The sequence below is a fragment of the Bidens hawaiensis genome, unplaced genomic scaffold (assembly GCF_021521415.1).
Source record: "Bidens hawaiensis isolate Kalapana, Puna unplaced genomic scaffold, B.hawaiensis_p1.1 tig00046281_1, whole genome shotgun sequence".
NCBI lineage: Eukaryota > Viridiplantae > Streptophyta > Magnoliopsida > Asterales > Asteraceae > Bidens > Bidens hawaiensis.
The window spans coordinates 48,676-75,332 of NW_027498267.1; the positions used below are offsets into that span (position 1 = coordinate 48,676).

General features: G+C 39.2%; 1 pseudogene across 1 annotated transcript; it reads right to left on the minus strand.

Annotated features, from left to right (window-relative positions):
* Nucleotides 1–2,569: 2,569 nt before the first annotated feature.
* Nucleotides 2,570–9,290, minus strand: LOC143596360 (glucomannan 4-beta-mannosyltransferase 9-like; annotated as a pseudogene). The gene is made up of 9 exons (XR_013146695.1): nt 8,976–9,290; nt 8,771–8,871; nt 8,206–8,458; nt 4,412–4,522; nt 4,163–4,299; nt 3,789–3,902; nt 3,496–3,695; nt 3,216–3,407; nt 2,570–3,090 (listed from the first exon to the last, which is right to left on the minus strand). The product of XR_013146695.1 is annotated as a glucomannan 4-beta-mannosyltransferase 9-like (transcript).
* Between the last annotated feature and the right edge of the window lie 17,367 nt (nt 9,291–26,657).

The window sequence follows — 26,657 nt, forward strand, 5'->3', positions numbered from 1 at the left end:
TCATTTAAGATATCTATAACTTTTTTATACAACATTTTTATGTAAAAAAGTTCACCATAATAACAAACATTTTTATATCTTTAATATTGATTTTGTAGTACAAAAGTTTAATAAGATGTTACGTGTTTTAGTGGGTATTCTTAATCATTGTGTCTTTCTACTTATCATTATGTAATATGTATTCACCATTGAGTTTATGTCTATGTCATTGTGATTTATGTTTCAGTTTATTGTGTAATATGTAGTCGTCAATGAGTTTTATGTATCAGACAAATTTGTCGCTATTTTATCATATATTTACATATTATGATTACATAACGGTATTATTTCACTATTACAATTTTCATATTCCAACATTTTTGTAAGGGAAAAAAACACAATAAAGAGTAGAAAAATACAATGACCAACAAAAGAGACAATGATGATTAGTGAAAATACAAAATGACGAACGAAGAACACAATGACGAGCCGAAAAACACAATGATGAGTAGAAAACCTGAGCAGATGTAGGGATGATAATGGGTCGGGTCTGGGACGGGTTTAGGGGATCCCAAACCCATACTCGATTAGGAAAGTTTGTCCCAAGCCCGTCAAGTATCTATCGTGTAATTACCCATTGAGTATCAGGTATACCCATGAGTTTTTGGTATATACTCGGGTATACTTAAAACTATTCATATATAACCATGTCCTTAAAACGTGGAAATCTTGAATCACGTAATACTGTTATAGTGTATGTATATTTTATTATTTTTCACGGTTGACTTTTATTTTTGTTTCCCACTTGAAATATCTATAATATATATAAACGAAAACTCAAAAATCCTAAGTGTCGCGATGTGGTCGCTCCCCCCTTTATTGGAGTCACCAGATTTGCTTGATTTTTCAATTGAGGCTTCTCATGCATTTGACCCAAATTAACGGGTATGGGTCTTATCAAACCCAAATATTTCTTACACGGGTTATAACATCTCATTAAATTAAAAAACTAATCTCACCAAATATTTGATTTAAAATCCTATAAAGTAGGAATATACCCAAAATTAATATCTGATTTATTTAAAATATATATATATATATATATTATTTATAATTAATAAACCAATTTTATAGTAAAAAAAATAAACGGGTCTTGGGTCTCATCAAACCAATATAGATTTTAAATCGAGTTATAAAATCTCATTTATTTGTGAAATAATTTATCATCAAACCATAAGTATATTATTAACTTTCATACGATAAAAATATAAAAATTCAAAAAATAAATAAATATTAAAAACAAATAATATAAAACAACCCCCCGTAATACGGGGATAAAATTTAGTTAATAAATAAAATGAATGTTTTTATAGCATAATATTTGTAAAAGACCGTAAATGCATCAGTAAATCATTTAGTTATTGCATTTGTGTTTTAGTTGTATTTCTTTAGGAAAAATCATTATATATCTTTAAAATAAATAAATAAAATCATGCCGGGTTACTCGGGTATATAATAGGGTAAACGGGGCTATGTTATCGTTAAAATGAATAAATAAAATCATGTCGGGTTACTCGGGTATATAATAGGGTAAACGAGGCTATGTTATCGGGTAATTGGACATATTACAAATCCCGTACCCGTCCTAAACTCATCCCATACCCTAACGAGACGGGTATTACCCGTCTCAAATGTTTCAGGTTCCGGGTATTTCCATCGGGTTCGGGTTTAATTGTCAACCCTAACCAGATGGAAAATGCAATTTTTTAGCAACAATGACACTCATATTAAAAATAAAAAACGTTCATATATAAGGTAAACTTGTATGTGAAGAAAGAAAATATAATTTGTTCCCTTTATGGCATTCCCCCTTTGATCAACACTTGGCACATGACAATAAATGATAACTTCTCACACTTCTTATTTTTCATACACTTTTTCAGTTTCACTATAACTTAGACTCTTACTTAATAATTAAAGAAAGAAATTGCACCAGTCAGTCCATGATAAGGACTTAAATAAAGACCTATTTTAAGAGTTCTATTATCCTTCATGATTCTCTTAGTTATCTTATTTCTAAAACTCTTTTTTTCTCGAATAACAACTTTCATTAAAAAAACGTCACAACTAGCAAGACGTTAGAGGCCTGAATTACGAAACAACAATTAGATTTGAAAATTACAATAGTCGATCCACGGTAAGAACTTAAACAAAGACTATTTCAAGAGTTCTACGTCTGGGAATTCTAACTTTTTATTTAGTTACTTGGCCTTATTTATTTTCCTATTTAATTGGTTTAAGGGTTTCGGTCCCCCCCCCCCCCCCCCAACCCAACACCCACCCACCCACACATTTAAGTTTGGGCCTAATATAAATAGAGAGCCATGGACCAATTACTTAAATATGAGACATAAGTTGTCTCAATCTTTTGAATGCTTTAGGATAAAGATGAAGCCATGTTGATTCTGATTGAGAGTATAGTTTGCCTATACTTTGATCAACGAATTTAGTTTTATGGTGTTAATTTCTTAATTATAGGGACCAATGGTCCAATACCAGTATATGGATTAGATGTCATTGTTGGGTCACCAACATCAAATTCGTTATTATTTGAACCAAATAATTACAATGAGAATTATTTTTCGAACCAAAAATTTGCAAAGGCATACATGAGTAAAAATACTACATACAAAACGAATTCTAAACAATTTAATATTACATTTATGGCCCTATATATGCCAAATCAAACATTTTCTTCCTTCCTTCGTCATCGCCACGCTCTTTTCTTCTTTGCTTAGATTATTGCATAATTTCCATTTTCATTTTTATTGGATATATACAAAAGAAAGTTGAATGTTATGAAGCAACTCTTGTGTGTTATAGCTAATGATGAAGCATGCAGCACAAGCATCTAATCGGAAAGTAATGAGAAAATTGAACGTTGTCTGCTAAGAGTTGGAGACTTGAGTGCCAATATAACCGAAACCCATTGTCATGAAGGCTATAGCCTGTAGATAAAGGTAAACGTAGTAGTGGTACTTCCCGTATGCAAGATCGTAGCAAGCACATCCGAAGATGACAATCCCCACACAAAGCTCTAGCATAAGAATTCTGTTTCATGTAGCCACTCAGTATTTGGTTTACATACATATTACATATATAACTAGATATAAAAGGAATATGTTAATGGAACCTATGTTTGCATATATATGTTGCTTAGTTTTAGTAGAATGTACCTGTCACCAAGTTTAAACCGAGATTGCCTTTGTTGTGCTGCTGCCTTAGCCTTTGAAGCATCTCCTTGCTTCTCGGTGACGACCCACTCATTCACTCTTTGGGTCTCCAAAAGTCCGATAAATGTCGCCTTAGTCCGGTGCATGGACATGACATTTTCAAAAAGAACCCAAAACACCACTAAATAGAAAGATCTACAAAAATAATAGAAAGTCACAATATTTGTTTATTTCCTAGTGTAAAAACTCGCTAGGCATGTGATTAGAGAAGTAAAAGTTTCACCTAGGAGTTCCAATCGCATTCAAAAGCGTAATGACAGTTGGGATATATATTGTACCCCAACTTGGAATTTCGACTTCCGGTACTAATACAGTTAGAGGAATCACAACACAATAGAGTGTGAATGTAACAATATGAGCTACGATCTTTCTTACAAAGAAGAAACTATACAACACATAGAACTTCTTCCACCATGTCACTCTCTGTGTTACAAGTAAAAAAGAAAGTCACAAAACATCCACTATTTTAATAAATTAATAAAATAGAAAAAAAAATATCAGTGCTTAAAATGATACCTTATTTCTCATGGTTTCGATAAACATTTTCCTAAAAAGGTTAGCAGGACCGCAAGACCAACGGTGTTGCTGGTAACGGTATGCTTTCAGTACACTTGGTAGTTCATTTTTAACCTATACATTAAAATACATAGACATTTTTATTTGAACTTTTTTCTATATATATATATGTGTGTGTGTGAGAGAGAGAGAGAGAGAGAGAGAGATAGGTAAAACCTTTGAGTGATGGTAAACTTGCAACCATGTGACCTGGAGGTCACGCGGTTTGTCTTGTGGAAACAGTTTTATGTAGAAATTGCAATATAAAAATTTACCATTTATGTGTGTGTGCGTGAGCGCACAATTGTGTATTTAAGAAAATTAAGCCAATTTACCATTAGTGTACCAATGTATAAGAACTTCCACCCTTTAAGAGTGGCTCGAACTGCCAAATCCATATCTTCTACCATGGTGCGGTCCTTCCATCCCCCCGCCTCATCAAGTGCAGCCATCCGCCAAACTCCGGCAGTCCCTAGTAAAAACACAATAAGACCACTTGAATTTCCATTAAAAAAAAGTCGAACTTAAAATATAATTTATGTTATTAAATATAAAGCACACATTTTTGGTAGATGTTTGCTTACCATTGAATCCAAAAAATGCGTGAGTAATAGAGCCGGATTCTTATTCCACTTTGAAATGGTAGTCAAGTGACATCTCTTGCATTCTTGTCATTAAGCAATCATTTGAATTCACTACAACATCAATTAATTACACCACAATAAAACATATCAGTTTATGTTTACTTGTATTATTTACTTTTATATAAAGTTGGTATGAACATTATATTGTTAATTAGTTGGTGGGGGCCACCCTTCACTGCCTTGTCAATTCAGGTTTTACAACTCACATGTGACTGACTCACATAGTCACATGTTTTCGGGTAAAAAATAAATTGAAGTCATCTGTAAGAAAAAATATATACAAAAGATGATATCATACTTTATTATTTTCAACTCACTTGATCTATTATCTTTCTATATAATATAATAATGTTATGTTCTTAAAATGGTAAATTTAATAAAATAAAAAGAAAACCTCTTTTACAACAACCGGGGCACATATAAACAATCAACTTATCAATGTTGGGTACCTCATATAAAAAATGTAGGGCCGTCAAAACATATATTAATATATTAATGTGTTTAATATGTCATAGCCAACATGATTAACACAATTATCAATCATTAATATAACTCGTTTAACTACTTTATATTTAATGTTTATAACACAGTTGTATGTCTCGTGTACCAAAAAGAAGATGTACCAAAAAGAAGAGATGATAGAACATAACAAACTAATTATAATTATTTAAAAAAAAGATAAATTTATATAATTTATTTTTTATCAAACATATATACTTGTTTAATCATACTTACTAAATTAAAAAAATTTAGTGAATTACAACTATGCCACCACTTACTAGAGTCTAAAACCAACACCACCTCAAGATGTTCATGTGGGGATAATTTAGTGCGCACCAACATAATTATAAATAAAGTTGTCATTCACATTCACATTCACATTCACATTCACATTCACAATCAAGATCACGATCACGTTTCCTTCATTTTATTTTGTCGTTTTACTTTTTTTTTTATTTAAAATGCTTTTAATCATTTTAGCTCTATCTATACTACATATAATACACCAAACATGAGCAAATTAAGACACTCATTTTTAAGTAATTTACAACACTTAAAAGCATAAAGTATATGTGTAATTAAGGGTAAACTTGTCTTTTAAACATAATTCACTCAACTTGCAAGTTTGTCCCCTCATCTTTAACCATATCATATTTTTAGTTTCAACTTTAAACCAACTTCTCACCCAAGATTTTTAAACGACAATAAGTTGTTCATACGTTAATATTTTTGTAAAAATATTGCACCATAAAAACGAGTATTTTATTCTCTTTAATTTGTATATAATATTATTATTATTTTTTCAATTGAAAAAATTAATATGTTACATAGGGGTGTTCAATGCCGGTTTTGATTGTTTTTAAACGAAAACTAAACCATTAAAAATTGAAACCAAACTGTTACTGGTTGGGTTTAAGAGTTTAAGCTTTGATAATAAAATTTGCTTAAAATGATTATTAATATAACGGTATCATCAATTCCAACTAAGTCAAAATATGATACTTAAAAGGATAAAGGAAGTAAAAAAAACGACTGAAAGTAAACAACCCAGCCGTGAAACCAAGCCCATGACCAGTTTAAACGGTTTCAAGGTTTTAAACCGAACTATGAACACTCATAATTGTTACGTGATTAATAGAGTTCGTGTTCAAAGACCTGTTGCATCGCGCGGACACTCGTCTAGTCTACAAATAAGAAAGAAAAAGAGAGACAGTATAACAAAAACCCATATGCGCAATTACCGCCACACATTTTGTAGACCCCTCACTCTTGACTTTACATCGAACAATCACGACTTACGAAGATGTCCCTATGTTTATGACACTTTGCACATGCGAACATCAAGTACCTTTTTATCATGAAAATAATAATGATAATAATAATAATAATTTCAAATCTCTTTTAACGGTCTTATCAATCATTTAATGTTCTTGTTTAATGGTCTTAATGATGCCAAAGTCATTTGGACCAACGATATATAACATGTATAAAAATATCGAGAGTTCAAATCTCATTATAGACGGGTTAAAGGTAGTATGGTATGCATGATGTGTTAAATTTGACTTCACAAATGTTAACGAGTGAGACACCATCCCTTCATGTGTCAAGGGACGTTAAAGACTAATATGTTAATGTTAATAGGCTTTAATGTCCTATACATTCGCACACAATGATTTAAGAATTGTTTTTAAGTTGAATCGGAAGAGTTAGGCAGGGTTAAAGAATTTCCTCTTGTTAAGATAAAGTAAAAAGAGGTAAAGTGGGTTGCTCCTACATAGACTTAAAGGGCATTCAATGAATGTATATCTCATAGTTACATTAGTTGTTAAGAAAAAAAAATATTCATTTAATGAAAATAAAGTGAACAGATCTCAATTTCTTTGTGATGTTTTTTCACTAAAATGCATTAAAAATTATAATTTGCTTGAATATTTCAATTTCTTTAAATGACAGATTCTTTTAGCAAATATTTCTTTATATTTCATTTAATGCTGTTTAAAACAATTCATTTAATATATTCCAAATGTATGTTTATATAAAGTGTTCCTTCCTTTATGTTGTGTAAGACTTAAAAAAGAGTTTCAAGACAAAATTGTAGTTATTAGTGCGTAAAAAGTTACCAAATAGTAACAATGTTCTGTTATTATTCTATGTTGGATATTAGTTTTAACTGCTTTTAAAACTTTGATACCAATCAAACAATATTAAAATGTAAGTGATTTCACAATGAAAACATGATTTCACACGGTTATGCATAACCTTTTTTTTTTTGAACGAAATCACTTAGTTGAAAAAAGATAACATCGAAATTACAAACAAAAATCTTCAAAGAAACATACTGTGTTAAGTGTTAACGGTTTCCCTTCTATTATATTAGTGTAAGCAATGTCTATAAATTATACACCAATCCAAGTATAGTATAAATCGTTCTCACTATAGAACTTTATTTGAAAAAATGAAAAAGTTAAGTTTTGATTGGGGTCTATAGTTCTCAAATCAAATCCCAGCTTGTTCTTCAATCATGTAATCTTTGTGGACAAAGTTAACTTTATTTGAAAAGGGTCAACTATGCCAGCACATCATTCTATGAAATAGAATATTAGCTTAGTTCAATACATTAGAGCATTTACTTTATTTGATCAAATCGGCAAAGCCATTGAAGTTAGGTGTTAGGTGTTAGTGAGATGTTGCTCTTCTTAAGGTCACGGGTTATAACTCCGTCGAAGGCATGTTTAATATACTTTAATCGTTAAAACAAAGTACAATATTAATTGCCATGTCATCAATTCTTGTCTAATTATTTATATTTTCTCTTATATGTTGTAAATCTATAAATAAACATGAATATTAAATCTAAGTATCCTAAAGTAAAAAATAATAACCACATGCACATATTTAATAATATCTAATCTAATTAAATATAACAAAATGTTATCATTATCAGGATCTTGACAACCAATTATGCGGACACCCCCCACTACACTCGGAGCCTGCCATGTAATACAGATCCACATGTTTTTTATTAAACTTTGCCAATTAAGTTCTCAGGAAATTTTGGTATGACATTCCACACTTTTTAAATAATATATTATATGTGCATGTCCATTTCAGCAAACTTCTTTGTAATAACTACTATTGGGACTTTTGTTTTGGACATCCAACTAATGCACTATCTAACATATATTAACTCACATAAAACAAAACTTTAGTAAACTGTAGAGATACATTCTTACCGAATTTCCAACGCGCTTGAACGAGACCAAGCTCCGCGTTATGATGAAGAAACGGGATAGTTTGCATGAGAAAATCAGGTTCCGGTTGGAAATCAGCATCAAAGATGACCACATACTCACATTGTTTGGCATACTCATGCTTCAATCCTTCTTTAAGTGCCCCGGCTTTGTACCCCTTTCGGTTGTCCCTAACTTGATAGTGTATGCTCACTCCTTTGCTTTTCCAACTTTGGCACTCCATTTCCACCATACCCTAATAATATAAAAAATGCATAATTATATACTTAGAGGATAGTTAACGTACAAATTAAATTAATGTACTAACTGTAAGAACAAGTAGTGTAATTATATATACACGTATTGTAATTATGTAATTACATTATACTGTAATTACATTAAGTTGTATTTACGCTACACTATAATTACACTATATTGTATATGTAATTACACTACTTGATTCTCATAATTAACCTGTTACTTAAACTGTACTATTTTTTTTTTTCAAACCCTGATACTTAAAATGTACTGTTTTTTTTTCCTAAAATAAAAAATGTAATTTATCAACCTTAACCAATGGATCTGTTGAATCATCTAGCACTTGGATCACAATACGATCTGATGGCCATGACAGCCCACATGCTGCTCCAATGGACAGCTGATAAACCTGTGTGCACATTTAATTAATTAATTAACTAATTAATAATAATAAACACAATTGGAAAAATAATAATAATAACAGTAATAGTAGTAGCAGTAATAATAATAACAACCTCTCTTTACTTGAACAAGAACAAGAGGGTAAACAGAGTTACCCAACTCAAGGTCATCCTCAAACGGTTCCCATTTGTAGCGTTGTTCGGGTTTTTTACCGAACAATTTGTTACCCGCAACCACAATAGCCATGTAAACCTTTTCCGTGAACAACATGATCGACATCACCAGATTAATATACATAAAGATTCTCACAAATGGCACCACTAATAACATCTTGACTTGACCCCAGATCAGCATAATATGCCCACCAATGTCATACTGTGAACCCACTAACAGGTCTGAAAGAAACTCCATAGTCAAATGCTTCTCCGTTTACTCGGTTTTTCTTGTTTACACAAGAGAATGACAACAAAGAAAACAGAGTAAAAACAGAGTAAAACAGAGTACTCTGTTTTCTGTTTTGTTTTGTTTTGTTTTGGAATTTGGAATTGGATTTTGGTTTTAGAAGCAGCCAAAGAAATGGGGTTTAAAGCAAATACATTTTATGTTTGAACATGAAGCATTTATACATTTAGGATTATGTAAAGAGAGTGAAGATAAAAAGTTATGGTCCTCTGTTTTATTGAGAAAAAAACAGAGGCAGAAAGAGAACAAGGAGAAAGATGAGAGGTGTGAGCAGAAAGAGAAAAAGACTCTGGTTATAAAGGTAGAAATTATCGGGTTTTTTTTTCTTGTAGTTGGGACAGTTGTATACAATTTTATAGTATAAGTTTGATAATTATTATCACACATATGGTCCATGTGAGATATTGTTATTATGTGTTTTGGGTAAATCCAATAACTTGAGTTCATATTATTTCACTAGTTATATTTCAATAATGTTGTAGGTGGTAGGTATAGACATGGGGAAATTAATCATTAGTGTAATGGTGTAAATTGCATAATAAGCCAATGGAAGTATGGTAGTATGGAACCAGACCATAATATGTATTTCGGTTTCTACTCGGTTTCATTTAATCAGTATTTCAATCGTTTAGTAACATACTTGTTGTAAAACCTGGTGAAATATCGACTTGACAGACTCTAAGTGATTAAAACGAAAATATAAAGGTGATACAAAAGATCTCGATGGACGGTTTGAAGGAGATTTAAAGTTAAAGGGGCATTATGCAATCTTGTTTTCTGGGAGTCTAAGTTTATTTTATATTTATCTTAATGTTTGTTTATTATTTAATTAATTGTTTCTTTGTTTGAGTAGAAGTAGGACTTGGGTACTATATAACCGATCAGTAGTTTATGTTTAGTTTGTATCCGTTCTCGTTTAATATCAATAGAGATAGTCGCATAAAGTTTATGCAATATCGTGTTAGATTTCTTGATTCACTTGATCGAATAAGTAACAATTACATTTATTGTTGTTTATAATCTATTCCCATTTCATCATCATCATCATCGTACTCAGTATATCCCACCAATAGCAAAGCTATGGTAGGGTTTGAGGAGGGTAAGATGTAGGCAGCCTTACCTCTACCCCATAGGGATAGAGAGGCTGCTTCCGGTGAGACCCCCGGCTCGATAGTAGTTTTGCATCAAGCCTTGGACATAAGGCACATAGCACTCAATCATCGGGACACCAGCTGATCGGTGCATGTACCCTTATCTTTCAGCTATCAACGCCACTACATGATGCCTGATTAACCGTCCGTCACTTTTAACGTTATTTTCACGAGATTAGTTAAAAACGTCAAAATTAGTGCAATTTCACTTTTGCCCACCCGAAATCTATTCCCATTTAGTGATTTTTTTTTATCATTTGGTCAAGTATTAATTAAGATGTTACGGATTTACAATTTGGTTTTATAGTTTTGTGACTTTGACAAATTCTTGTTTTCGTTGATATGACTAGCCTATGTGCAGCTAGAAAATAATACAATGCTATGCTTCATATTTGGCACTTCATTAGATCGTGGTGTCATGTACATCCCGTGGTCCCTTTGTCAAGTTTGGGATTTTATTTATTATTATTATTATTTTTTTTGAAAGGTAACTTTCTTTTGGGTTAGTTTGGGATTTACTCACCTTATATAAACAACCCCACTTTGTTAAATAAAAGAAGGAAACTTGTAGAAGGCACTATTTTGACGACGTTTTGTTGTATGTGGAAGGCGAGAAACAAAGCGATAGTTTCCAACGAAGAGATTATAGTTTCTAAAGTGGTGGAGGAGATAACATTTTTGCGCTTTATTTGGAACAAAATAGGTCTTTTTTCTATTAAAAAGATTGGTGTAATTTTTTATTTTAATTGTTGTACTATGTTATATATATCATTTTAGCATCTAATGTTTTGCTAGTTATGCTGTTTTAATAAAAGTTGCAGTTTATAAAAAATAAACTCCATATATGAGAGCTTGTATCGTATGACCTGTTTCCACTCCAAATAAAAGAAAAATACCAAATATGAGAAGCAACATTATGTAAGAACACATGCATATATATGTAATAAAATATCAAATAGAAGGTCATGTGTACCTTGAGAATTGGTTGCCTTTTCTTATCAAGGGTTCCTTCTTTGAAGCTCATGTTATTGTAAAGAATCATATTTTTCGGTGGCTGATTCAATTCAGATATAATAAACTTGGTGTCTTGGTTCCTTGTATATTGTCTCTTAGAGATTAGAGAAAATTTTTAATTGTCAAAAGAAGGCCATTGCTTTTCTGCACATGCTAATTTGGTGTTTTAAACTGAATAAAAAAAATTGTTCAGTGTCCGTATAAACACAGAAACAAAGCAACAAAATGACCTTAATTCGGTCTTGTTTTTGCATAAAGTTTGAGCACCAATAAAAATTTATGAATTGAAGAAAAAATTGTCAACCTGTTTATATAGTCAGCGGTGAAGCTTGGGCTAAAGCGCGAAAAGGAATGAGCCTCAACGCGTATAAAAGAATTCACAAATAAGGGGGTTTGGGCTCAAATTTTAAGATGAAAATGATAAATTTAGATTAAATAGCAAAGCTTCGCTCATTTGTATAGTAATTCACTTGATGTGAAATGTAATATTGAAAAAATTGTATTAGTAATTTTTTATTTATTGTAAATTAGTTGAATAAATTAATATTCATGAAAGAATATTTCTTAAACAAGCAATATTAATAATAGAATATAGCAAAAATACAACTGAAGAGGTATGTACCCGCCTCAACACCGAGCGAGTCGGGTCGATATAGACAAGAGGCTTGAAATCAAGACATTATGAAGGCGCAAAGCCAAAACCTATGCGCATGGCGCATATCACATATGCTCATGCATCACATGCTCAGGCATCACATATGCTCAGGCACCACAGATGCTCATGCATCACATGCTCAGGCATCACATATGCTCAGGCACCACAGATGCTCACGCATCACATATGCTCACGCATATCACATGTGCGCGTGGCGCATCCGCGCACGGCGCATATCACATGCTCGTGCATATCACATTTGCGCATGAAACATCTGCGCGTGAGAATAAAGAGAAGACTTCGCGCATCCTCAGGATAGGCGCATATCACACATGCACATGATCAACCTCGTCCTTATCCAAATCAGGATTAGGGCAACCTTGATTGTGCACGTCAGACAACCTTCCAGAAGGTATCTTTTTAAGGAATAAGAATATGCTGATGTTGACAGCTGCCAAATGAAAGGTGGACAACTCAGCATAACCCATGTGCTACCACGTGGTTATAACCAATGAGAAAGCACCAGGTGTCCCAAAGGACACGTGGCGCAGATCAATTGGGGGAGGCCAACAAGGCTGAGCCCAATCAGTGGAAACCCTAGCACTATAAATACAGCATCAACTCCACAAGGAGAGACATTCATTCACTCACATTCACTGACATTCAATCATATTCAATTACATTCAATCACAGACAGTTACAGCCAGTAACATACACAATCATATACAATCACATCCAATTACAGAGTATTCAGCTATTAAGCAATACTCTCCAGATTTCCTTACTCTGATATTATTATCTTCTCCCACAAATACTTATTCTCACACCGGAGGGTTACCCCAAAGAGGACCCCTCTGTCCCTTTCTGAGGGGTAAGTTGACGGTGCTGTTCATTTTGTAGGTGGAAGAACACAGATCCAAGAAAACCATCGGTGAAATAGTATAATCACACCCGAGGAAAGTAGATCGTCTACCAGTGAGTCGATCCACGTCTCTTCATTGGCGCCATCCACTGTTACAACGGCAATCAGATCTCATCAGATCTATATATAAAAAAATCACCATGGTTTCTGGCGTTCATAACGTTGATCAAGTTCTGGAGGATATTGAACGTGAGGATGTTAATGAGGGACAGCAGTTTCTGAGGGGGCCGCGTGATTCTACGCGCACCACCAGTAACCGTCCTTTCATCACAACTCCTCACGGCCAGACTGAAACTCCTCCAGACGATCTCACGTTACAAAATCTTGCCGGCGCGAAACAAAAAGGACCAATGGGTCCAGAAGATGAAACAAATGATCCTAAAGAATGGCTCATAAACGAGCAGCGGCGTCTAATGGACAAGTACAATGAGATGGTCAAACAGAAAAAGCTAGCCGACTTAACACAAAGGCAAGCGTTTGATAAGCAAACTGTTCATGGAACAAAAAGGCTGCGCGCGCCGGAAGAAGGACATTCTGTTCACACTGCACACACTGAGTTCAGTGATGAAGAAGTGCACAGCATGAGGAAGACGCGAGATACTCATGCAAGAGGCTTACAGCTCCGCGCGCCTGTGAACATGGCGCCTGGAGCCAGAGCCGATCTGGATCTGCACATACCGTACAGCCCACCAGTTAGAGGGCAAGTGGACGTAACCACACCGTACAGACCTGCCATCTTGGTGAAACATTCAAAGTTCACTGAGCGCATCGCGAAGGCTCCCATCCAGCACAAAAACAAGATGCCAAGTGGTTTGGGCAAATATGACGGCACAACAGATCCAGATGATTTCTTGCAAGGTTTTTACAACACGGGAAACCTAGAGAGCTGGACGATGCCAACATGGTGTCACATGTTTGCTCGCTGCCTCACGGGCGCGGCGCGTGTCTGGTTCGAGAGCTTGCCGACTGGGCAAATCGATGGGTTCGAGGAACTATTGGAAAAGTTCCAAGCCCACTTCGTACAGCAGCGCAGACACACGCGCGACCCTGATGACATCATGCACTGCGTGCGCAGGAATGATGAAACGATTGAAGACTACATAACACGTTTCAATCAGGAGTCTCTGGCAATCGGAGGTATAACTAAGCAACTCCTGCGCGTGGCCTTTATACAAGGCGCGAGAAGTGATCAACTCCGCCGAGCTCTCGTAAGCAGAGATGGCATGCCCACCACGTGGGCCAAGTTAATGGAAGCATCGCGAGTTTTCGCGAGAAATGAAAAACAAATTGCCCAAGATAGGGCAAGAGAAAGAGCGCATCAAGCTGAGTCACCGCGCAGCAAAGAAAAGAGGGGCAAACAGAACTCTGTATGGTCCAGGTTGCAACCAACCAGTTTATCTTCCGCAGAAAAGCAGGCGCAACCAAGCTCACCCCAGCCCCAAAAAGATGTTCGTAATCGCGGGGAGGGTGACAAGAGGGAGGGCGGCAGAGATCCTAACAGACCTCTGCCAAGAATATGGACTCCCCTCACTAAAACGCCTTCACAGGTGTTAAGCACTGAGAATGTCCAGTTCAAAAGCCCCAAGCCACTACACTACAAGGGACCATCAGACAGTGGCAAGTACTGTGAGTTTCACAAGTCCACAGGACACAACACTGATGCATGCCACCATTTGAAGGATGCAATTGAAAAGGATGTGAAATCAGGCAAGCTGGCTCACCTGGTAAAAAACTCAAGACCAGAAAATGAACAACCAGAAGGAGCCTCTGCCAGCAAAAAGTACAAAAGAATCTGTGTAGCCGAGGGAGGAAGGCAAGGGCAAACATCAAGAAAGAGAAGCGCGCAAATCCAAGGAGATTGGCGCGAGCAACAAGTAATCTTCCCAAGAATCAGGGGAGGCCCTTCTATCAGCAGTCCTCTTGTCATCACTACACACATTGCTCATTACGAAGTGTCAAAAGTCCTGGTGGACACTGGCAGCGAATCAGACATCATGTATGAGCAATGTTTCAGGAAACTGGATCCGGCAGACCAAGCAAGGATTGAAATTGTGAATGCACCAATCTCTGGTGTTTCAAATGAAATCATTCATCCCTTAGGTCAAATACAATTTGAGCTAACTATGGGGGATGAGAAACACAAGCGAGCCGAAGTTGTTAACTTCTTGGTCTTGCCCACCACTTCTTGCCACAATATGATCTTGGGTAGGGGAAAAATTGCCCAATTCAACGCCATACCGTCGCCAGCGCACGGCGCGTTGGGGTTCCCAACACCAACAGGTGTAACTTTTGTATACCGAGATCATTTGTGCGCAGTGACAAGTACTCCGTGGGAGGGGAGAATGAAAATTCCAATGGCAGAAAACGCGCCAGAGGAATGGATTCTCAACCCGAAATTCCCGGAGCAAAAAATCACAATTGGCGCTACGATATCAGACGACACGAGGTTGAGAATGAAAAGGTTGCTCACAGCATATATGTCGGTCTTCGCGTGGCAACACTCTGATATGACTGGGGTTCCGCGAGACCTGGCGCAGCATTCTCTCAACACCTTCAAGTCTGTAGAGCCAATTGCTCAAAAGAAGAGAGTCATGGGGGATGAGAAAGCGAGGGCCATGAATGAGCAGGTTGAGGATTTACTGCGCGCAAACATCATCCGCCCGATACGATACCAGACGTGGGTAGCCAATCCTGTGATGGTAAAGAAAAGTAACGGGTCGTGGAGGATGTGCATTGACTTCAAGGACCTCAACAAAGCGTGCCCAAAGGATTGTTACCCCCTCCCAAACATCGATGCAAAGGTGGACTCCGTGGCGCCATTCAAACTCAAATGTTTCCTGGATGCCTACAAGGGCTATCACCAGATTCAAATGGCACCACAAGACGAGGACAAGACCGCATTTAGAACCGACAAGGGTGTTTTTTGCTACACAAAAATGCCCTTTGGTTTGAAGAATGCGGGCGCCACCTACCAAAGACTTATGGATGTCATTTTCAGCGAGCAAATTGGAAGGAACCTAGAAGTCTATGTGGATGATTTGGTAATCAAAAGTAGGGAGGAAAAGCAAATGCTCAAAGACATCGAAGAAACCCTGGGGCGCCTAAAGGAAGTTAACATGAAGCTCAATCCGAGCAAATGCACTTTCGGCGTACTAGAGGGAAAATTTCTAGGTGTAATGGTCACCAAGGATGGTTTCAAGGTGAACCCTGAGAAGGTGGAGGCCATCCTTGACATGCCCTCGCCATCCACCATGAAAGAAGTCCAGAAGCTGAATGGTAGATTGGTTTCAATCAACAGGTTCCTAGCGAACCATGCAAGCAAATCTACCCCGTTTGTCAACACATTGAGGAATTGCTTAAAGAAAAGCCAATTCAAATGGACTCCTGAGGCCGAGCAAGCTTTTAGTGAGATTAAAGAATGTTTGATAAATCTGCCCGCGCTCACAGCTCCACTTCCTGGTGAAACTTTGACATTGTACCTATCAGCAGGAGAGCGCGCCATCGGCGCAGTATTATTGGTGGATCGCAAGGGAATCCAAACGCCAATATACTATGTGAGTCGGGTGCTGACAGATCCTGAGACGCGCTACTCCATCATGGAAAAGTTAGTTTTGTCACTAACACACGCGTCGCGCAAGCTTCATAGATATTTCAATGGTCATCCCATTGAAGTACTGACTGGTTACAACATCCAGCAAGTCTTGCGGCGCCCCGCGCTCTCGGGAAGGCTGACAAAGTGGGCCCTGAAATTAGGTGAACACACGATCGCCTATAAGCCCCGTCCAGCAATAAAGGGGCAAGTTTTAGCTGATTTCATCGCGGAAATTCCAGAAGGAAAAATTGAAGAGGCTCAGCGCGAGGTAGACACTCCGCGAGCCAATGATGAAGAAAATGTTTGGAGATTGTTCACTGACGGAGCTTCAAACAACGAAGGGTCCGGTGCAGGCCTAAAACTGGTGGATCCAGAGAATCATGAATATACTTACGCCATCAGGTTGGACTTCAAGAGCACCAACAATGAGGCTGAGTATGAAGCCCTGCTGGCTGGGTTGCGCATCGCGCACAAATTTGGAGTTAAGAAGCTAGAGGCCCATGTTGATTCATACTTGGTAGCAGCACAGGTCAATGGCCTTTATGATGCCAAGGAGAATACCATGCCTCTATATCTAGAGCAGGCGAAAAAGCTCATCGAGCAGTTTGACTGCTTCAGAATCATTCATATTCCGCGCAGTGAAAACAAATCTGCGGACGCGCTGAGCAAGATGGCATCAACCAGCTTCGATTACTTTGGCAAAGATGTCAGAGTAGAAGTAATGAGCAACCCGTCGGTGGGAGCGAAGTCTGTCCTTGTAACTCATACAACCCCTTCATCATGGATAACTCCAATAATGGAATTCTTGAAGGAGGGAAGAGTACCAGACGATCGCGCACAGGCGAGGAAGATAAGACACAAGTCGCAAAACTATGAACTGCTTGATGGTACATTATATCAACGCTCTTATCTTGGACCACTCATGAAATGCCTAGATGCTGAGGAAGCAAGCTATGTGATCAGAGAGATACATGAAGGAATCTGTGGAATACATGCTGGCCCGCGCATGGTGGTTGCCAAGGCAATGAGCGCAGGTTACTATTGGCCTGGCATGTACTTGGACGCTCTAAAAGAGATCCAAAAATGCAAAGCATGTCAGAGCTATGCGCCAAACACCATGCGGCCAAAGAACAACTTGATTCCGGTGACCTCCGCATGGCCTTTCCACAAATGGGCAATCGACATTGTGGGTCCCCTACCGCAAGCGCCTGGGCGAGTAAAATTTTTGGTAGTGGCAGTAGACTATTTCACAAAATGGGTTGAAGCCAAGCCACTAGCAAAAATCACAGCCGAAGCGATGAAGCAGTTTATTTGGAGCCACATCATATGCCGTTTTGGCTTGCCAATGGAAATTGTGAGCGATAATGGCAAGCAATTCACTGACAAGAAGATATCCAACTGGCTCAAAGAATTGCGCATCAACCAAATTTTCACTTCAGTTTATCACCCTCAGGGGAATGGACAAGTGGAACGCGCGAACCAAAGCTTGTTAAATGGGCTGAAGAAAAGGTTGGAGGGAGAATCCCATTCTTGGATCGAAGAGCTACCCAATGTCCTGTGGGCACACAGGACATTAAGCAAAACCAGCAATGGCGAATCCCCGTTCAGCCTAACCTATGGAACGGAGGCAATGATTCCAGCAGAAATTAGATGCCCATCCCATAGAGTGCTCATGATGAGCAAGACTGATAACGAGCGCGAAAGGAGGTTGGATCTCAACTTACTTGAGGGGCGCAGAGAGGCGGCTATCATCAGTGAAGCCAAGTACAAGAAAAAGCTGGAAAAATATTACAACCAGCGCGTGAAAGAATACCACCAAGAAAAATGATTTTGTCCTTCGAAACAATGAAGCTAGCCGCGCGATACCCCCGGGAAAAATGTCCCCCAATTGGGAGGGACCTTATCAAGTCTCGGAAGAATTGGGAAAAGGCGCGTACGCTTTAAAAGATTTGAATGGAAAGAAGATACCGCGCGCATGGAACGCGGCACAGCTTAGAAAATGTTTCATGTAAAAATGTCAAGTTTGTAATCAAGGCTTTTTAAGCCATTATGAATAATGATACGCGCTATCTTCTCTTAATGTGGATTCTATTACCTTTTGCATACATGTTTCACACTTCCCTTTATTAGTTTTGAGCAATATGACAACATTGTATTGACATCAAAACGAAGTAAAAACGAAGTAAAACATACATGCGCGAGCTTCAAGCTCAAACGCGTTAACGAGTCTTAACTCTAAAACGTCAGGGCCTTAGCCCAATTCTATTACCTTTCGCATACATGTTTCACACTTCCCTTTATTAGTTTTGAGCAATATGACAACATTGTATTGACATCAAAACGAAGTAAAAACGAAGTAAAACATACATGCGCGAGCTTCAAGCTCAAACGCGTTAACGATTCTTAACTCTAAAACGTCAGGGCCTTAGCCCAATTCTATTACCTTTCGCATACATGTTTCACACTTCCCTTTATTAATTTTGAGCAATATGACAACATTGTATTGACATCAAAACAAAATAAAACGAAGTAAAACATACGTGCGCAAACGCGTTAACGAGTCTTAACTCTAAAACGTCAGGGCCTTAGCCCAAAATTATGAGCCTTAGCTCAGGGCCTTAGCCCAATAATGTGAGCCTTAGCTCAAATCACTCACAACATCCATCCTACATGCTGCGCAGACTGACCATAAAACACCTAAACACAACTAAGGCAAAACAAATGCCAAAACATAGTTAAGGTCTCAGGTTGGGGTCGCGCATGAAATTGTAGTGGATATCTGAGTAACACATTGACGCGTAAAGGCTAAAAAACTCATAATTCCATAAACGCGCGATAACGTCGCGCAAAAGAGGAATAATGTAAGCGCCAAGACACGTGTCAACATAATCAAGATATGGCAAAATCACTTACAATATGACAAGGGTTAAGTATAATAAATTCCTTACAACCTTGTTCTTATTCCAACGTGCAAGCATATCTTATATTCAACAAGCAAACATTCAATATAAAGAGATGAATGGGGAATGCGCAAGATGCGAAGAAGGGAAAAACAGAATTTCATTCCAAAGCATTGAAATTTACAAGTTTACAAGATGAGATACAAACTACAAATAAAAATAAAAAACATGAAGGGCTTCTCAAGTCTCCACGTTGACATCAGCCTCTTCATCATCCTCATCACCGCCCTCAGCATCTGGCGCAGCCTGCTCCTCGTCATCTCCAAACTGACCATAGTCATGTTCTTCGTCTTGAATGGATTCTTCTATCACAATAGTGTCAGGAGCGGATCCTTTGGCCACGCCAGAGCCGCTAGCAACGCCAGCATTCCCCGCACCATCATCGCCACCACCAGCCCCTTCGCACTCGTCAAGTAATTTCTTTAGCGCGCCGAGGTCGGGCTGGTCAGCAAGCGCGGATATCTGCAAATCATAAGCAAAAATATGAGTACAAAAAGACTTAGAAAATAAGTCAAGGTAATCTCATTAAGGTTAAAATACCTGCGCAAGGATGGGAATGGGAGTATTCATATACTTCTCCCCCATCGCGGCCATCTCCGCGCAGGCAGCGTCGCTCTGATAAGGGTACTCGGATGGGTTCTTCTTCAACATGCCATATTCATAGCCATCCGTAAACCCTTCAGCTCGACCAACCAAGCGCGCGGCAGCGTTGCAGTCCATCACAAGGGCCTGAAACTCGTCTGAGTATTTCATCGCGAAAGCGCAACGAGTCATGCCCTGTGAGATTAGCCATTGGCGATCCTGCGCGAGGCTAGCAACAGACGTCTCAAGGGCAGGAACCTGAGATTTTAATAACTCAACAGTTTCCTTAGTCTTTTTCAGCTCCTCTTTGTTGGACGCTGCTGCCGCCAAGGTTTCTTCTTTTTCCGCCCGCGCAGCATCAAGTGCTTCCTGGCTAGACGCTGCCGTCGCCAAGGCTTCATCTTTATCGGCCTGCGCGGCCGCCAGCTCCTTCTTCAGGCGCGCAACCTCACTCTCCAGTGATGATTTTTCAGTTATAGACTGGACAAGAGCTTGGTCACGCGCCTCCGCCTCCAGCTCCAAGTCGCGCGCTCGGCGCGCGTACTTGGCCGCGTCCGCCTCCGCCGCCTACAGCTTCTCCCGCGCAGCCTGAAGCTCATGACCGCGCTTCACGAAGGCGCTGTTGGCACTGGCTCTGTTCTCACTGAGCTCTGCTTGGAGCTTTTCAGCTCTCTCGCGAGCATCAGAAAGATGCCAAGCAGACACCTTAGCCTCTTGCTTGGCTTCCGCAAGAGCATCACGTACTTTTACGTAATCAGAGCGAAGCTCTTGGGAGGCAGCAAAGAAGGCCGACCCAGCAAACATATGATCGTTGAGCAAGTCGTCGCGAGCGCGGTCCTCCTGGAACCTCCTTTCAGATGGAGGCACAGCATGAGCCCAGAATTCCGCACACACACCCATGGACTGAAATGTGCTGTCTTCAGTAATATTCCATCTCGGGCGGTAAATGTGATCGGTTTCCTGCAAAAACAAAGTGATTATCTAAGTCATCAAAACATTAAGATGGAAGTCCGCGCAGCGGAGCAAAAAAGAACCTATACCTGCGGGGATGAAGCAGAAAAGTCAGCGCCAGCCCCACGAGAAGGCTCCGCCGCGAAACCTCGTGGCGCTGCAGGGCTGGCGCGGGCGCCATCGGAGTCTTCAGCATGAACCGACTCATCCTCTTCTGAAATAGGCCTTTTCTCCTGCGACCTAGAGCCAAAATCGGTCTCGCGAGGAGGGCTGTGCGCAGGAGGAGGTGAGGGAGGTCTCGACGCCGCCAGGTCTGCGCGCAAAACGGCCTCCTGCTCCTTAGTAATCCCAATGAGGGGAGATTCATCGCTTGCAGGAGCAGGAGCAGAGCCAACGGCGCTGGCACCGGCGCCAGGAGTGCCGCCAGCAGCTTGTACACCAGCTACGGCTTCTATGAAAAAATCAACAAAAAGAAATGGTTCAGGACTTGATCTAAAAGAAAGTCAGAAAATAAGAGCGCAATACGTACCTTGGCGCAACTCCGTTCGCGAAGCAAACATCGCCATGAAGTCCATTCTACCCTTCTTTGAGGGTAAAACAGGGGACTTCGAAGCGACCTCCGGCGCAGCCTCGGCATCTTGTTGCGCTGTCGCCGGCTCTACAAACATTTGAGTGAGCAAAGATTCATTAGTAATTCTATCAGAATCACGCTCATAGAACCATAAAAGATAAGCAAAGGATAAGCAAAGTATACCTGTCGAAGGCGCAACACCGCTTCCCTTTTCCGCCGCGCGAAGGGAGGAGGTAGCGCCACCATACCTCAAGTGGACAGGAGGTCTGCCCACTTTTTGAGGCAGGGAAGCCAAGGAAACCTTGGTGGTAAACTCCTGGGTTTTCCCAAATCCCCCCGCCTGAGTAGGAGGATCCTGAACAACTGGGGCATCATCCTTCTTCTGTTTCTTACTGGCCCCTGCGCCAGTTTTCCCCTTAGCTTTACGCTTTAGTTGGGGCGGCTCCTCTTCCTCCTCCTCTTCCGCGAGCTCCAGCTCGTGGTTTTCGAGCGCATCTACAATACATGCAACAGAAGTGTTAGCAAAATTTGGTATTATAAAGGAAAATGCATAAGTACAAAGGCTTACCAGGCGCATCGCTGTCGAAGACAAATCCCAGATCAACAGGGATGAACATGTCATCAAAGCGATCGGGGAAACCAACCTCCCCAGCGCCGAGCGCGACGGAGCCACCCTCCATATGCTCATCATATGCGGCGTGGATATACTCCTTGGTGACTGCACAAAACAAGTCAAATGATATCAGCAAAAATAATTATATTCGCGCAGAAGTAAAGCAATGAGATAAACTTACACAAGCCGTCGACTTGGATAACGGGCTCAGTCGCGTTGTCCGCCCACCTCCTGCTCATACCAACCCCCACCAGCGCCTCCTCACAAATGTTCTTGGCGGGGGATGGTTCAGCGGTCAACTTATTAACCCAGGCGCCAGTTGGGTTCTTGAGGACACCCACATCCGCAGGCGCAGAAGAAATGGCGCGCATGGTCATACGGATGGGGATCACACCAGCCCTTATCTAAAAAAACCTCTCAAACCAGTCATGAAGGCTCTTGAATGAAACAGTGGAGCACTTCACCTTCTGGCTGCGAGGAATAAATGAGAACCAAGAATCTTGGATCTTGGGCTTGTAAAAAAACTGAAAGCGCCGAGGGGTGGGCTCCTCGCGCTGGGATTTGCACATGAACTCAAAGTGAGTCATGCGCACAAGTCCAAACGGATGGACTTGGGATATATGAATCCCATAGAACTTAAGCAGTGCACCCACAAACCTTGTCATCGGGAGACGAAGGTTGCAGTGGGTGAAAAAATGGCTATAAAGGGATATATAGCCGGTAGGCGGGTCCGCCGCCGTTTGCCCGGGCCCAGGCAACATGCAGCCAAACACAGGGAGGAAACCCTGAGAGGCGATAAGGCTGTCAAGATCAGCCTGCCTCCAGTTTGCAGGGGATTTCATTCCACCTCTTCGCGGCTTTGGTCCTCCCTACCTCCTCCGATGAGACCTCAGCAGCCTTCTTCCCCTTGCCGGTCTTCTTCAATGTAGACATTACTAATGATTTTCTACGGCAATGGATGGGGGAGATTGTGTTGTCTGAGCTATCAGACATACAATTGTGACAACGAACAAAGGATGATCTGAAGAACAGAGACCTGGAAGCAGAAGACAGCTAATTGGAATAGAATGAAAGAAAGAAAAGCTCAGAATAATAAACAAGAAGATGAAGGATAAAAAACTCTAAGGGCTGGCTTTTATAGGCCCAGGAGAGAGAAAAATGGGTGCTGATCGGACTTCACGCGCCCCCACTCGCAGGTGTAAGCCAACGGAAGCGCGACACGTGTCAATCACACTGTGTGATGGGACACGAAAAGAAATAATACAGCTGTTGCCAGAGTTCACGCGCCGCCACTCGCAGGAACGGACCAATGCGAGCGCGACACGTGTTCCTGACACTCTGTGAGAGGACACGAAAGGCAACTGTAGCACCTCGAGCACACGAAAGGTCTGACACGTCTCCATCACATACATAGACGATTCGTTTTCAACCAAAAGGATAGAATTTCGCGCAATGACGAGTAATAAGAAGAAAAAGACAAACCCCTACTAAAAGAGCAAACTATTTAGTCTAACATCTATCTTACCTCGCTCGCGCGAGACAAGACACACATTAGACTGGGGGGGCTTGAAGAGGTATGTACCCGCCTCAAAACCGAGCGAGTCGGGTCAACCCACAAGATATAGACAAGAGGCTTGAAATCAAGACATTATGAAGGCGCAAAGCCAAAACCTATGCGCATGGCGCATATCACATATGCTCATGCATCACATGCTCAGGCATCACATATGCTCAGGCACCACAGATGCTCATGCATCACATATGCTCAGGCACCACAGATGCTCACGCATATCACATGTGCGCGTGGCGCATCCGCGCACGGCGCATATCACATGCTCGTGCATATCACATTTGCGCATGAAACATCTGCGCGTGAGAATAAAGAGAAGACTTCGCGCATCCTCAGGATAGGCGCATATCACACATGCACATGATCAACCTCGTCCTTATCCAAATCAGGATTAGGGCAACCTTGATTGTGCACGTCAGACAACCTTCCAGAAGGTATCTTTTTAAGGAATAAGAATATGCTGATGTTGACAGCTGCCAAATGAAAGGTGGACAACTCAGCATAACCCATGTGCTACCACGTGGTTATAACCAATGAGAAAGCACCAGGTGTCCCAAAGGACACGTGGCGCAGATCAATTGGGGGAGGCCAACAAGGCTGAGCCCAATCAGTGGAAACCCTAGCACTATAAATACAGCATCAACTCCACAAGGAGAGACATTCATTCACTCACATTCACTGACATTCAATCATATTCAATTACATTCAATCACAGACAGTTACAGCCAGTAACATACACAATCATATACAATCACATCCAATTACAGAGTATTCAGCTATTAAGCAATACTCTCCAGATTTCCTTACTCTGATATTATTATCTTCTCCCACAAATACTTATTCTCACACCGGAGGGTTACCCCAAAGAGGACCCCTCTGTCCCTTTCTGAGGGGTAAGTTGACGGTGCTGTTCATTTTGTAGGTGGAAGAACACAGATCCAAGAAAACCATCGGTGAAATAGTATAATCACACCCGAGGAAAGTAGATCGTCTACCAGTGAGTCGATCCACGTCTCTTCAACAACAATTAATGTTTTTTTTGAACGACCAACTAAGTAACGTCGGGTATTCCGTACGCGACCTCCATTGGCTAAAGGTAGCCCGAGCCGGCCACTAGTCCGAACGGACGGAGCCTCTAGCGGTCCACCTATTATACGGCCAGATCTTCAAATTAAATAAAAAACAATTTCATATTTTTGTAGGAGCACAATGGGATCGTGTTTGTGTTCTTTTACATCAAATCGACTTGTAATATATGTAATGACCCCCTCTAAAACCTTTTTAGGGGAAAATGTTATTGAAGCTGTTTGCTGAAAATAGAAATAGTGTGAAGGAAGTAGTAAATAGCTAGAAGAACATTTATCTGCGTGATCATATTGTCTCTATTATATTTAAAAAAATTGGTTGCAAACTTATTTTTCAATATTTTTATAAGAAAACCCTACGTTATAAATAGCAAATGCTTATAGTTATAAATAGCAAATGCTTATCGTTTTTAAACTTATATAACGTTTTCATATGATATTCTTTTAAAATTAAAATTCACCATAATAACAAACGTTTTTTTATCTTTAATATGAGTATGATTTTGTTATATAAAAAAATTACGTCATTGTGTCTTTTTTTCTTACCATTGTGTCTTTTTCGTTATTGTGTCTTTCTGTTTGTCAATGTGTTTTTTCGTCATTGTGTCTTTCAACTGATCATTGTGTTTTTAAAATACTAATAACACCATTATGTAATAATATGTAATATAATGAAAAATACCAACGGATTATCTAATACATAAAACACAATAGTGAATACATATTACACAATAATCTGAAACATAAAACACATGAATACATATAACACAATGGCCTGAAACGTAAGACACAATGGTAATACATATAACACAATGACCTGAGACGTAAAACACAATGGTAAATACATATAACACAATGACCTGAGATGTAAAACACAATGGAATCTATATATTACACAATGGCTTGAACGTAATACACAATGAACATAATTATTATTTGTCTTAACTTAAGTGAATGTTGATCATATTAATTAAAACACAATGATAAGTGTAAAGACAAATGTTGAACATAAAGACACAATGATGTAATCTTTGTTTTAATTTTTATCTTTAATATGAGTAACAATTGAAAAACACAATGACCAAAATTTATAACTCAATACATAGAAAAACTCAATTAAAAACCACAATGAACAATCAAATAACACAATATAAAAAATCCACTAACTTTTTTTTTTTATTTTATATTATTCATATTAAAGATAAAAAATGCTTATTTTATGGTAAAAAAATGTCGTATGAGAAAGTTATAAACGTTTTAAAATGATGGAGAAATTGACATGTGCCTTACACGTGAAGAGAGAAAGTCATCATAATTCATAAGTGAGTTATTACCTTCATGTCATTTTCATCAATTTTTATTCTTCAATTAGTCTTCACTATCCAAATTTAAGTTCAATGGATTATATTTCTTCTCAACCTTCTCATTTTTGTTGTACTTTGTATTTTAACTTTACGGTATAGTTATATTCTAAAATTTTGTTAAATTTTATTATTACTCTTAAAGCTATGTCTTACGAATAACTTTTACATCATAATCATATTTTATTGTTATTGAAACACACGCCAGGCGACAAGAAGTCATCTCCCCTCCACCTCACATTTCGCCCCTTTGGAGGGGGGGGGGGGGGGGGGGGGGGGGGGGGGTTTGAGCAGTCTTAAAAATGT